This window comes from Scylla paramamosain, unplaced genomic scaffold (genome assembly GCF_035594125.1).
Source record: "Scylla paramamosain isolate STU-SP2022 unplaced genomic scaffold, ASM3559412v1 Contig70, whole genome shotgun sequence".
NCBI lineage: Eukaryota > Metazoa > Arthropoda > Malacostraca > Decapoda > Portunidae > Scylla > Scylla paramamosain.
Window position 1 is genome coordinate 119465 of NW_026973735.1, and position 13036 is coordinate 132500.

Here is a 13036-nt window from a genome sequence, read left to right on the forward strand (position 1 = left end):
GATTCATCTAATAATAAAAACATTTCATGATTCTAAATTGAGAGATGATAAAGGAGAGTTGGTTACAGCTTCGTTTAGCAAGGGATCTCAGAAAAGAGTAAGTGGAAAAAAAATTAAGAGAAGAAGGATGGAAATAAGGAAGGTGGAATAAGAGGATGAGAATGAGGATGACTCATTAGAAGCTAAAGATGTAACATAAATGAATAATACAAGTATACCTCCTAAGAAAATTATAAAGAGAATATATGAGAATCAGTAAGTGTATGTTGTTAATCCGGCTGAAAGAGAAATTGGATGGTTTGAATTAACAAGGTTAAACCTATAGGTAAAGGATGAATTAACCGTGTAAATGATACAGATAAAACTAAAATGAAGGGAATAAAAAGAAAGGTCATATCAAAGAAAAGTTTAAATAAAATATTAGTTTTGGGAATTAAAGATAAAGAAATCTTCTCTTTTTCTTTGAAGTTTTAAGAAAAAAAAATTTCATTATTGGTTTACAAGACCAAGGTTTTAAGTTAAGCTATTACTAATGGTAAGTTTTAGAAGTATAATGATTTTTGTTCCTATAGTTATAATTTTTTGTGGGGTTTGAGGGTTCATTACGTGCAATAAGCATATATTAAATTCTTTGTTAAGTCTTGAGTTTACAATGCTTGGATTTTTTTTGGCTTATAAGAACGCAGTTGACTTTAGTGGAGAGATAAATTTATTTTTCTTTATTTTTTTTAACGTTGGCTGCGTGTGAGGGGTCTTTAGGTTTAACTATATTGATTTTAGTAGTACGAAGCCATGGAAATTATGTTTTTAAGATATTTTATTTATTGGAATGATAAAATTTATAATTCCTTTAATTATATTGATAAAGTTTAATAATGAATGAAAGACAGTTCAGGTGGATTTATTTATTTATTTTTTTTAGATTTTTAATTAGTATAAGTTATCATATTTTTTTCTTTTTTAATATAGGATTTAGATTGGGATTAGATTATATTAGATATACTTTAATTCTATAAAAGATTTAAATTGTTTCTTTAATTGTAATTTCTAGTCAGAAAATCAAGAATTTAGGGAATTTTAGTGAAAGATTTATTATTAGAAATACTATGTTATTATCTTTTTTAATATTAACTTTTCCTTCTGTAGATTATTTAATATTTTATATTAGATTTGAGGTTTCTTTAATTCCAACATTAATTTTGATTCTAGGTTGAGGGTATCAACCTGAGCGTGTACAGGCAGGAATCTATATACTTTTTTCTATACTTTAGCATTTTCTTTATCTTTATTGGTGTCTTTGTTTATTATTTAATGACAGGGAGATTAACTATAAGCTTAAGGGTTCCTATAGAAGGAGTAGATTATTTATATAGATTTTGGTATGTAAGAACTGTTTTGGCATTTTTGGTTAAATGACCTATCTTTATATTCCATTTATGGTTGCCAGAGGCTCACGTTGAAGCACCTGTTGCAGGTTCTATAATTTTAGCAGGAGTTTTACTAAAATTAGGAGGTTATGGTTTAATTCGAGTATTTGTAATGTTTCAAGAAGTAAATAAAGAATTTTGTTGACTTTGAGTCAGTTTAGGAATTGTAGGAGGAGATTATATTAGTTTAATGCGTATACGACAAGTAGACATAAAGTGTTCAATTGCTTATTCTTCTGTTGTACACATAAGGTTAGTGTTATGTGGGATTGTAATTTTTAGTTGATGGGGATTACCTGGAAGTGTAATATTGATAGTTGGACATGGTTTATGTTCCTCTGGTTTACTTTGCTTAGCTAATATAGTTTATGAACGTACTGGAAGACGAAGACTGATAGTCAATAAAGAATTATTAGCATTTATACCTAGAATAGGACTATGATGATTTTTACTAAGAGCAAGGAATATGGCCAGACCACCTTCCTTAAATGTAGCACCAGAGATTATATTAATTTTAACAGTTTTGAGCTGAAGAAAGATTTCTATTGTAGGACTTAGACTACTATCTCTCTCTTTTTTTTTTTTTTTTAGTGCAAGTTACACTTTATACATATATAGATTGAGACAGCATGGGGTTTTTTATAACTTTATATTCATGTTGTTCAGGAAAAGTTAGAGAGTATCTGAAATTTTTTTTTATATTGATTTCCTTTAAATGTAATAATTATAAATAGAGCTTTATTAATAACTTAATTTTTTTTAAATAATTAAAAGAGTGATTTGGAAAATTTCTCTACATGAAATTAGAATAGTGGTTTTGTTCAGCTATTTGTGGGACTTTAGCATTGGCAAAAACTGAAAGAGGTATTATAGATGTAACTGAAAGAGAACTTTTAGGTTAATAAGAAGGGTGATTGTATTTACTTTGGTTTTAGATTGGATCTCTTTATTATTTATGAGATTTGTGTTTGTAATTTCTGGCAGAGTTATTTTTTATAGAGGGAGTTGTATAGCCGATGATAAGACTTTTAATCGATTTATATATCTTGTTTTGGCTTTCATTCTTTCTATAAGGTTTATAGTATTAAGACCTAATTCAATCAGACTTTTATTGGGTTGAGATAGATTGGGATTAGTGACTCATGCCTTAGTAATTTATTATCAGAATGAAAAGTCTGCAAACGCAGGAATATTAACTATTCCTTCAAACCGTGTAGGTGATGTAGCAATTTTATTGAGAACTAGATTAATGAGAAGATTAGGAGGGTGAAATTTTTTGTTTTAAAGGTATTATATAGACGAGAGATTATTATTATTATTATTATTATTATTATTATTATTATTATTATTATTATTATTATTATTATTATTATTATTATCATCATTATTATTTTTTTTTTTTTGTTTTATTTATTTATTCTTATTTATTTCAGCAATAAATAAAAGGGCTCAAATTCCTTTTTGTGCGTGACTGGCGGCTGCTGTAGCGGCTCCAACACCTGTCTCAGCTTTAGTTCATTCTTCAACACTAGTGACTGCTGAGGTTTATTTAATAATTCCATTTAGAGCTGCTTCAGAGGGATCTGTCGTTCAAAGAGTATTGTTGATTACTTCATGTTTGACAATATTTATAGCGGGACTAGGAGCAAATTCTGAGTATGATCTCAAAAAAATTATTGCTTTATCAACATTAAGTCAAGTAGGAGTTATATTAAGAATTTTATCTTTAGGTTATACGGATCTGGCTTTTTTTCATTTACTGAGTCTTGCTTTGTTTAAAGCTTTACTTTTTTATATGTGTTGGTGTTGTAATTCATAGAGTGGCTGGTTATCAGGATATTCGACTTATGGGAAATTTAGTTAAACTTATGCCTCTGACAGTATCATGCATAACTGTAGCCAACTTAGCTCAATGCGAATTCCCTTTTATAACAGGATTTTATTCAAAGGATACAATTTTAGAAGTTGCTTTTATAAGATGAGTCAGTTTTATTGCATTGTTCTTATATGTGATGGCAACAGGATTGACAGTAATGTACACTTTGCGTTTAATTCTTTATTCTCTTTCAGGAGAATATAATTTGAGATGTATCACTAATCTTTCGGATGAGGATTTTTCTAATAACTAACTCAGTAAGAATTTTAGGATTAGGAGCTATCTTAGGAGGATCCCCATTAAGATGAAGATTGTTTCCAGAATATTAGATCATTTGTTTAAGGACAATAATGAAAATAATAGTATTAGCAGTAAGGATTTTAGGAGGTTTAGTAGGTTATATACTAAATCTAACTAGAGTAAATTACACATTAAAAAGAGAAAATAACTATAATTCAGTTGTAATAATAGGATCAATATGGCTTGTATCTTTACTGAGTACTTTAAAATTAAGGGAAAACAGATTGAAGACAGGGTCAGGTTTAGGAAAAGTAGCCGATAAAGCTTGATTTGAGTTTTATGGGGGACAAGGTTTATAGTATTTATTTTCATATATTTTTCTATATTTTTAATTCTTTACAGTTAAACAATTAAAGTGTTTATAAAAGTATCTGTAATTGTAATTATTATTTTTACAGTTTTTTTTATTTAAATTTATATAATTTAAAAGAATATCGCTTTGAAGCTGCAAAGGTAGACGGAAAGTCTTGTAAGTATATTCAAATTGTTAGCTTGTGGCGCTTATGATGTAATATTTACTTTGAGTTTAAGGTAAAAAAAAAAAAAAATAAAATAAAATAATATGGTATTTTTAGAAAAATATTTCAGCTTTATAATAAAATGTAACGTGTTACTTACACTATAAATATAGGAACATCAACGGAATTCAACGGCTTAAAAAAAGTTAGAAGTTTTTCTTTTTGTCATAATGTTCCATCTTGATTAGAAGAATTACTTCAATCTTGTTTTTAACAGTAACGTACCTTTGTTTTGGTTTGAATCATAATTATTAGAGGCTTAAAGGCCAAAGTTTAGGTCGAAACTAAATGTGATAATTTCGCTTTCTAATAGATAAAATTTAATAAAACCAGTTTACTAAAACACTTTATGAATGCAACTCATATGTCATACAATTTGACTGTGGTCTTAAAGTATTAATCAGATCCTTCTAAAGTTCCCTGTACTCACTCGTAGTAAAGGCCTAAGAGAAAAATAAGAAGAGAGCTCTAGTAAACAATCAAGAAAATACTTCAGTAATGTTAAAAAAAATTTGATGCTGAAGCTAAAAGTAATGTAATCTCTACAAAAAAAAAAAAAAAATTACAGCAATTAGAAAAAAAATCGAAGCTGAACCTTTAGGATTAAATCCACATTCATAAGGAGAATTTTTTTTTTCGGTTGATATTTTTTTTTATTTGGGATACTAAGGTTATAAAAATATAACAAATAATTAAAGTTAGTAAAAATACAAAATAAAGTATTGCAAGAATTATTTTTCTAGGCATTCTAGACTTTCTGATTGGATATACTTTATATATTTAAAAAAATAGCCTCCTCATCAGTAAATAAAGACGTAAGGGAATAATCAAACTATCTCAACAAAGTGTCAGTATGATGCGGCTGCTTCGAATCCAACATGACGATTACATGAAAAGTGACAAAATATTGACACAAAAAAATAAAAAAAGTAGAAATGAGGTTCCAATAATTCCATGAAGACCATGAAAGCCTGTAGCTACAAAAAAAAAAAAAAAGTAGAGCCAAACGCGGAGTCAACAATAGTGAAAGGAGCCTCAAAAATACTTGAAAGCTTGAAGAAGAGTATCCTAAAACAATTGTAAGGCCTAGTCTTTGAATGGCTTGCCTATGACTAGATTCTATAATAGCATGATGAGCTCAAGTTACGGTAGTTCCTCAAGACAAAAGAATAGTAGTGTTTAATAAGGAAATTTGAAATGGGTTGAAAGGTTGAATACCGTAAGGAGGTCAATTTATCCCAATTTCAATCGTTGGGGCTAATCTACTATGAAAAAAAAAAGCTCAGGAAAATGAAAAAAAAAAAAAGAAGAATACTTCTGAGGCAATAAATATAGTTATTCCCCATCGTAAGCCTTTTACTACTACAGAGGTATGGAGTCCTTGGAATGTACCCTCTCCAGTAATATCACGTCATCTTTGATATATGGTAAGGAGAATAGCAACAAGTCTTAATAACAAAAAAAAAAAGAAAAAAAATTGTTATACTGGTGAAATCATTTCATTAAACCTGTATTTAATATTATTGCCCTAATAGAACCAGTTAAAGGCCGTGGTCTTATATCTTCTAAATGGTAAAAACCGTGAGATGATGTCATTAGTTAATTTCTCTGGTGTAAAGAGTTCGTAAGACAGCAAAAACTTGGGACTGAATAATTGCAACAGCTCATTCTAAGGTTAATAGTAAAATCTGAGAAAAAAAAAATAAATAAGAATAGATAAAAGAAATGAGGATGTTATAGATGGTCCAGTATTAGCTAATAAGGTTAAAAGAAGATGGCCTGCAATTATATTAGCTGCTAATCGTACAGCTAAAGTCCCGGGTAAAGTAATGTTTCTGATAGTTTTAATTAAAACTATAAATGGTACAAGGACAGGAGTTCCTTGAGGAACTAAATGAGCGAATATATGTTGAGTGTGGTTAATTCAGCCTCTAAGTATTAAAGTTACTCATGAGGGCAATGAAAGTGCTAAGGTTATTGCTGTGTGTCTAGATCTTGTAAAAATGTAAGGCAATAAACCTTAAAAATGTTATAAAGAACTAAAGAAAACAAAGCAACGAAAAATATAGTTGAACCTAAAGAATATGAAGTTAAAAGGGCTTTAGATTCTTTGTGTAAAGTACAAATAATTTCACTTCAGCATAGAGATCATCGTGAAGGAGAAGCTCAGTTAAGGTAAGGAATAAATAGGAGCCCTACAAAAGTGGAAATTCAGTTTAATGAAAAGTTTAAGATTCTTGAAGAAGGTTAAAAAATTGAGAATAAATTAGCTATAATTTTCAAGAAGATTGTAGGATTAGATAAGGCTCAGTGATCTTAGAATTTTTTTTTTTTTCAAAAGGTACAGAAAAAAAATAATTTAAGGATATGAAAATAATTAATGATAACAGAAAAAGAGAAATAAAGATAAAGTCGAAGCAAAGGAGCTATTTTAGGCATTAAGAAATATCTTAGGAGATAACTTTAACATGATAAATTGATATTAAAATTTAAGTAATTTCTTGTCACCAGAAGTAGGCGCAATACTATAATAGGTTTAAAAGACCTACACTTACTTTCAGTCATCGGGTGAGTCAGAATATGAAGAAATTCAATTTAGAAAAAATCGTGTTTACACTTTCAATCACAATAGGTATAAATCTATGATTAGCACCACAAAGTTCTGATCATTGACTATAAAATAATCCTGGACGAGATATTATGAATCTAGTTTGATTAAGTCAACCAGGAATAGCGTCTGCTTTTACACCTAAAGCTGGGACAGTTCAAGAGTGAATGACATCCGCTGCGGTGATTACAATACGAATTTGTGTATTTATTTGAAGAACAGTTCGATTATCTGCATGTAAGAGACGAAATCCAGAAAAGTCTAGTTCATTAGTAGTAGTTATATAAGAATGAAATTCTACATTAAGAAAGTCAGAGTATTCATAACTTCAATATCCTTGATGACCGACAGTTTTAAGAGAAATGGAAGGATTATTAACTTCATCAAGAAGGTATAAAAGTCGCAGAGAAGGGAGAGCAATGAAAATCAAAATAATTCAATAGTTTGATGTCCTAATATAAATAGATTAATAAGAGAGTTTCTGAGAACTGATGCTAATATATATCCCACAAAGGTAATGATTATAATAAGAACAACTATAATGTGATCATGGATAAAGATGAATTGTTCCATTAAAGGGAAAGCTTCGTCTTGAAGGCCTAGAAAACTTCATGTTGACATTAATAAATGTATTTTCTAAAAGAAGATAAATAAATCTTCTTAGTAGGAGCTTAAATCCTATACATCTTTCTGCCATTTTAGAAGTTAGCAGTAAGTGGAATTTCTATATGAGTGATCAGCGGGTGGGTGTGAGTGGTTTCATTCAACTGAAGAGGCAGGAAAGGGGAGAATAGAACAGGACGATTAGAAATTAAAGCTTCTCAAATGATAATTATAAAAATTAATAGAGCAACAAGATATACTATAGATCCTTTGGAAGAAACAATATTTCATGTTGCGTAGGAAACATGAAATATTGTTTCTTCCATAGGATATTGTTGCGTAGGCAACATGAAATATTGTTTGTTCCACAGGTTTCTTCCATGAAATATCGGCGGGTAATCAGAGTAATGTGGAGGTATTCCGTTAAGTGCTATGAAATGTTGAGGGAAGAAAGTGATATTTACACCGATGAATATGACAGTAAAGTGGATTCCTATTAATTTAGGGTTAAGTGATAAGCCTTTAAAAAGGTGGAATCAATGTGCAATACCTGCACAAATAGCGAGTACAGCCCCTATAGATAAAACATAATGAAAATGAGCTACAACGTAATAAGTATCATGAACAATAATATCAATTGATGAATTTGCCAGGACAACACCTGTTAAACCTCCAACAGTAAATAAAGAAATAAAGCCTAAAGCTCACAATATCGAGGGACTATAGTTAATTTGTGTTGCAAGTAGGGTTCTAAGTCATCTGAAAATTTTAATACCTGTAGGAACAGCAGAAATTTTTGTGGCTGATGTGAAGTAAGCTCGTGTATCAACGACTATACTTTCTGTAAATATATGGTGAGCTCAGAGGATAAATCTTGAAATTCCAGTAGCCATTATAGCACAGATCATACCTAATGTCTACACTTCCGATCTACTACAAATCACTAGTAATCCTATTTACGGATATGCAGATGATGTGACACTTGTTGCTACTGTTGAGTCACCGAATTCACGTCTTGATGTTAGTACATCCCTGAATGAGGATCTCAGACGTATATCTGACTGGTGTCGCACCTGGAACATGAAACTGAATGCATCAAAATCAAAATGCTTGTGTATTTCACGCTCTCGCACGCTAAATCCCCTTCACGGCCCTCTGCTTGTTGATGGCGCGCCTCTGACAGTATGTGATGAGCTTGATATTTTGGGTGTCAGATTCGACTCAAAACTGTCTTTTGAACGGCACATCAGGCGTCTTGTCAGTTCTGCCTCGCAAAAGCTTGGCGTTGTGAGGAAGGCTTACCGGATTTTTGGTGACCAGTCTATCTCTGCCAGCTGCTTCCGGTGTTTTATTCTTCCACTGCTGGAGTATTGTGCTCCTGTGTGGTCTTCCGCAGCTGTGTCCCACCTCCGTCTCATTGACAGAGTTGTCTCCTCCGCTAGGTTCCTCTTTGGTGGCGAAGCAGCTTGGGATCTTGGTCACCGACGCAATGTCAGCAGTGTCTGCATGCTATATAAGATCCATGCCAACCAGTTTCACCCGCTGAATGCCTCCATCCCAAACGCATTTGTGCCCACCAGAAACACTCGACTTGCGTCAAATTCACATGCGCGCTGCTTACAGCAGGTTAGGTGTCACACCAGTCAGTTTCAGCGAAGCTTTGTTCCTTGTGCTGTAAGACTTTGGAACATGCTTGACGAGGGCACATGCACTGCGAGTGATGTGCAAAAATTCAAGTCTGCTTCGAACAAAATCTTGAAGAGTCTAGTCAATTAAACTCTGGTTGCTTTTGCAGCTATACCTGTGATAAATTATGTAACTATACCTGTGATTTTATACCATCAAGTTTTAAGTAGTTATACTACATTTACTCGTGTTGTCTGACATATATTAAATAAGTCAGAATTGTTGATTTTTTTGTTGAATTTTTTTGTGAGTTTTAATAATTCTCAGTTCGTTGAGGCGTTCTTTATAATTGTTTAACCTATTTTCTCCTCCTGCTCTGATTTCATCCTACTATTGTGCTAATTGCTTTTCCTTTCTTCTTTCTACGGTCAAGGTGGGTGGGGGTTGTCATCTGGCAACTTATAGCGCTTGCGCTCGTCCCACTCTGCCTTCTCCGTTAGGTTTAATAATAATAATAATAATAATGCACCGAATGATTCTTTTTTCCCGATTTCTTGTCTTACAATATGGGAAATTACTCCAAAGGCTGGTAAAATGAGAATATAAACTTCAGGGTGACCAAAAAATCAAAATAGATATTGATATAAAACAGGATCACCACCTCCAGCGGGGTCAAAGAAAGATGTATTAAGATTTCGGTTAGTTAAAAGCATGGTGATTGCTCCTGCTGATACAGGTAAGGATGAAAGTAAGAGAATGGCAGTAATAAAAACAGTTCATACAAACAAAGGTATTTGATTTATTCTTATTCCAAAGGATCGTATGTTAATTACAGTTGTTATAAAACTAACTGCTCCAAGAATTGAGGACACACCAGCAAGGTGAAGAGAAAAAATACCAAGATCAACTGATGCTCCTGCATGGGCAATAGCTGCTGCTGAAGGAGGCTAAACAGTTCAATCTGTACCAGCTCCTCTTTCCACTATACCTCTTATTAGAAGAAGAGTTAAAGAAGGAGGCAAAAGTCAGAATCTTATGTTACTTATACGAGGGAACGCTATATCAGGGGCTCCTTATATAAGAGGGACTAGTCAATTACCAAATCCTACAGTTATAATTGGTATAACTATGAAGAAGGTTATAACAAAGGCATGGGCGGTAACTACAACACTGTAAATTTGATCGTTGCCGATAAATGTGCCTGGCTGACCTGATTCGGCTCGAATAATTATAGTTAACGAGGTTCCTACTATACCAGACCATGCTCCAAAAATGAAATAGCGTACTAATGTCTTTATGATTTGTAGAAAAGAATCATCGTTGCATAATAAGATGGCTGAGAAGTGCAGGCGTTACATTGCAAATCTAAAAACAAGGTAAAAACTTTCTTATTAGGTTCTATAGAAAAATATAAATAATATTAGATTGCAAATCTAAAGATGTGTGGAAACACTGGAATTTAGGATTTCAAAAGATTTTTTTTTTTTTTTTTTTGGCTTTGAAGGCCTTTAGTTTAATATAACTTAAAATTCTAGGTTAAATATGGAATAGGAAAACATATTCCAAACATATTAGTGAAAGTAACAAAGATTAAGATAAGAGAAAATGTTACCAGTGGTTTAATTTTAAGGGAAGTGGTAAATGAAGGAAATGATAATGGCAATATTGGAACAAAGAGACGTAGATAGAAATAAAGAGTAATAAGACTTAAGAAAGAGAAGAATTAAAAGAGAGAAAATTATTATTTTAGAAGAGAGTAGTTGAATTATAATTCATTTAGGTGTAAATCCTGAAAAGGGAGGAAGACCTAAAGATAAGAAATTTATTGGTAAAAAAAAAGAAGTTTTAGGGCAATCTTCCTTTTGTTTTGAATTATTATAACGGAAATTGATGAAGACTGAGTAATAAAGAGTAAAATAATCACAGAGCCTGAAATAAAGGAGTAGAAGATTAAGTAAATGAGTCATATTATATCACTGATTGATATAACAATAAGTATTAAGATATATGGTTAACTGAAGAGAAGGCGATAAGTTTACGTAGTTTTGTAACATTTAAGCCACCTAAGGCTCCAATTAAAGAAGAATTATGTGCTGCTAAAGTAATTAAGGTTACTAAGTTTGAAGAGTAGGTTAAATAGGGAATTAAAAACAAAGGAGTTATTTTTTGGATTGTTAAGAGAATAAAAGCTTGAGGTCAATAACTTGCGGAAGCCAAAAATGTAACGGAGCTGAAGCCAAAAATGTAACGGACCTGCTCATAATTTTAAAAGTAAAGATATACTAAATAAAGAATAAGAAAAGTCATTCGAGTATATATATATATATATATATATATATATATATATATATAGAGAGAGAGAGAGAGAGAGAGAGAGAGAGAGAGAGAGAGAGAGAGAGAGAGAGAGAGAGAGAGAGAGAGAGAGAGAGAGAGAGAGAGAGAGAGAGAGAGAGAGAGAGAGAGAGAGAGAGAGAATTAAGATAGTAGATGCTAGAGCTTGAATTAGAAAATATTTAATTGCAGCTTCAGTTAGATACGGGCATAATTTAGTTGCAATGAGAGGAATAAATGATAAAAGATTTAGTTCTAGCCCGAGTCAAGCCCCAAACCAAGAAGGAGAAGAAATAGATGATAAAAGATACCTGTTAGTAAAGTACAGAAAAATAATAGGTAGGAAACTGGAAATGTCATTAAAAAGAGAAAGGTTGAAGCTTTCATTTACGAGGTATGAGCCCATTAGCTTAGTTAGCTTATCTTTGAAAATATTATTTGTTGGTGTATAGCGCACATAAAGTTTTGATCTTTAAAGAAGCAGTGTAAATTCGCTATAAATAATATAGGTATAAGAAATGCATTATTAGCTCTATCAAAGCTACCCTTTTAAGTCAGGCACTATATTAATATAAAAAAGATATTTAAAAAAATCAAATAAAAAGTACTTTAGAAATAAAGTAGTACAAATAAGAAAATGAAAGAAAAAATAAATGAAAGAAAGTGATACATAGGAAAGACTAATTAATATAAGAGGACAAAATATTAAAGTGACATTTCAAGTTTATATGAATAGAATGTGTATTTCTCTGAGTGTTTAGGGATATATATATATATATATATATATATATATATATATATATATATATATATATATATATATATATATATATATATATATATATATATATATATATATATATATATATATATATGCATTTATTTTAATTAAATTTATTTATTAAAAAATATATTAGTTAAGAAAACTGATATAATTAAAGATTCGTATATAATATTTATCTTCTTCTCACTCTAATAAAAAGTAATCTCCGCGGTCTCAGGTCCATAAGCCTTCTGAGGGTTTAGGCCAGCAGGGGCATGGAAAACATCATTGCGAAGAATTTTAATAGGGCGCATGAAGTAGTCAGAGGGTGGAGGAGAGGGAGGAACAAGCCTTGAATCGTCCAAGGTAGAGTTTTTAGCAAAGGTTTGAGCAAAGAGTTCAGCTTTAGAAATAGATGTGATAGCAGTGGTGCCATCTGGTTGAAATAAAGAAGGGAAAGAAGAAGAAGCATAGTTATTGGAGATATTTTTGGATAGATGCCAGATGTCATGAGGGGAGTTAAATCTTGAAAGGTTTTGACATATTCTGTTAATGAAGGAGTTTTTGGCTAGTTGGAGAACAGACTTGGTTTGGTTCCGGGCAGAAATATAAAGTGCATGAGATTCTGGTGATGGAAGGTCTAAATACCTTTGGTGGGCCACCTCTCTATCATGTATAACACGAGAACAGACTGTGTTAAACCAAGGTTTGGAAGGTTTAGGTCGAGAAAAAGAGTGAGGAATGTACGCCTCCATGCCAGACACTATCACCTCTGTTATGCGCTCAGCACACAAAGACGGGTCTCTGACACAGAAGCAGTAGTCATTCCAAGGAAAATCAGCAAAATACCTCCTCAGGTCCTCCAACTAGCAGAGGCAAAACGCCAGAGGCACCTTCGCTTAGGGGGATCCTGAGGAGGGATTGGAGCGATAGGACAAGATACAGATATGAGATTGTGATTGGAGGAGCCCAACGGAGAAGAGA

General features: G+C 31.8%; 1 protein-coding gene and 3 pseudogenes across 3 annotated transcripts in view; 1 reads left to right on the forward strand and 3 right to left on the reverse strand.

Annotated features, from left to right (window-relative positions):
• The window catches only part of LOC135098603 (uncharacterized), a 202299-nt gene that overhangs the window by 48728 nt on the left and 140535 nt on the right, over positions 1-13036 (forward strand). The gene's annotated exons all lie outside the window — the stretch shown is intronic.
• On the reverse strand, positions 4548-5812 carry LOC135098608 (cytochrome c oxidase subunit 3-like; annotated as a pseudogene).
• Positions 7428-8785, reverse strand: LOC135098612 (cytochrome c oxidase subunit 1-like; annotated as a pseudogene).
• Positions 9585-13036, reverse strand: part of LOC135098613 (cytochrome c oxidase subunit 1-like) — a 4129-nt pseudogene continuing 677 nt past the window's right edge.